The sequence below is a fragment of the Penaeus vannamei genome, chromosome 9, assembly GCF_042767895.1.
Source record: "Penaeus vannamei isolate JL-2024 chromosome 9, ASM4276789v1, whole genome shotgun sequence".
NCBI classification, from domain to species: Eukaryota; Metazoa; Arthropoda; class Malacostraca; order Decapoda; family Penaeidae; genus Penaeus; species Penaeus vannamei.
Genome location: NC_091557.1, coordinates 3,770,601 through 3,773,243, shown reverse-complemented (window position 1 = coordinate 3,773,243; position 2,643 = coordinate 3,770,601).

Genomic DNA, 2,643 nt, shown 5'->3' with positions numbered 1-2,643 from the left:
TGGCCTCCTGGGAGAGAGGAAAAAAAAATCTTACGAGGGAATATTTCCTCCTTATGAAATATTGCCATAAAAACCGGGGTTACAATGTGTTCTCTTTTCATGACTAACTGACCATGACCAGTCGCATGATGCAGCTGATCGGGGTCAGGGGAGGTCACACAGTGGTAGGGAAAGGTTGAGAGGATGGGGGAAAGGGGGAAGGGAAGGAGGGAGGGAAGGAGGGAGGGAGGGAGGGAGGGAGGGAGGGAGGGAGGGAGGGAGGCAGGCAAAGGGACAGAGTGAGAGAGAGAGAGAGTGAGAGAGAGAGAGAGAGAGAGAGAGAGTGAGAGAGTGAGAGAGAGAGAGAGAGAAAGAAAGAAAGAAAGAGACGGAGAGAAGACAAATATAAATAAAGAAAGAGACAGAGAGAGAAAGAGAAATACAAAAAGAAAGGAGAAAGAAAGGTAGATAAATATTCATACAGATAGAAAGAGAGAGCAAAAAAAAAAAAAAAAAAATGACTGACAGACTAACAGATAAAAGAAAATCAAAACTTTTTTAAAACATTAATACAATTCACACGTAATTTATGGTTCAAAGAGCATGCTATTAAGTGCGCTTACTGGAGGTATGTTAATGATCTGTATCTGATAATAATTCCATTTCGTTATCTCTGAATACATCCTTGTAAGGAATGTATATTTTTAGCTTTTTGATATATATATATATATATATATATATATATATATATATATATATATATATATATATATACATATATATATATATATAGATAGATAGATAGATAGATAGATATAGATATAGATATAGATATAGATATGGAAGAAAACCCCACAATGCACAAACTAGATTTATTGATGAAAGTAAGACAACAGTTTCGGAATCGTCCTCGATTCCATCTTCGGAGAGAGAGAGAGAGAGAGAGAGGTACATACATACATATATATATATATATATATATATATATATATATATATATATATATATATATATATATATATATATATATATATATATACATATATATATGATTTATATATATATGTATTATATATATATACATATATATATATGTCGTATATATACATATATATATATATATACATATATATATATATATATATATATATATATGTATATATATATATATATATATATATATATATATATATGTATATATATATATATATATATATATATATATATATATATATATATATATATATATATATATATATATATATGTATATATATATATATATATATATATATATATATATAAACACGTGCACACATATTATACAGTATATATTTTATCACAGAAAAACCTAGGGAAAAGAAACTACTTAATAAATATATACTAATTAACTAATTACTTACACCAACAAAATTTAATCACAGCAGACTCATGCTACGCCACACGCCCTGTCGATCCGGCACGGAATTGCAAGTGAAATAAACTAAATCTTGACGTTAAGTAACACAGTGAGAGAAGTGCAATCGGTTGTCAACTGAAACTGTGATTGCAGTGATTGCAAAGTGTGATTGCAGAATGTGGTTGCAAAGTGTGATTGCAGAGTGTGATTGCAAAGTGTGATTGCAAAGTGTGATTGCAAAGTGTGATTGTATAGTGTGATTGTATAGTGTGATTGCAAAGTGTGATTGCAGAGTGGGATTGCAAAGTGGGATTGCAAAGTGGGATTGCAAAGTGGGATTGTAAAGCGTGATTGCAAAGTGTTATTGCAAAGTGTTATTGCAGAGTGTGATTGCAAAGTGTGATTGCAAAGTGTGATTGCAAAGTGTGATTGCAAAGTGTGATTGCAAAGTGTGATTGCAAAGTGTGATTGCAAAGCGTGATAGCAAAGTGTGATTGCAAAGCGTGATTGCAAAGTGTGATTGCAAAGTGTGATTGCGAAGTGTGATTGCAAAGTGTGATTGCAAAGTGTGATTGCAAAGTGTGATTGCAAAGTGTGATTGCAAAGCGTGATTGCAAAGTGTGATTGCAAAGCGTGATTGCAAAGTGTGATTGCGAAGTGTGATTGCAAAGTGTGATTGCAAAGTGTGACGGCGGAATCTCAGTTGATTATTACAAGTGCGTAGTTGTTTGTTTTTGTTATTTTTACGAATTACTGTTATCATTAGCGTTGTTGTTATTATGAATATTATCGTCACTATCATTGTTATATGTACTGTTACCGTTACTTTTATCATTATCATCAGTATTGTCTTTGTTGTAACTGATATTGTTGTTATTATTATCATTATCATTATCATTATTGTCATTGTTATTGGTATCATTATTATCACTTTCATTTTATGATAATTATCATCACTGCAATTATTCATAATATCCTTATCCTTATAATTATACTTTTTGTCATTAATACCTTCATTATTAATTTTGTAACATTTGTTATTATTGTTATCGTCACCATCATCATCAGCTGCATCACAATCATTAGCATCACCATTATTTTCATTATCATATTATTCATTATTAGTATCATCAGTGTTATCATAATCATCATCATTTTTTATAACATCATCAATATCATCAATATTATCATTTTTTATGAATATGATCATTATCATAATAATTTCTATTTCTATGATCATTATAATTATTGTTATTGTGGTCTATAT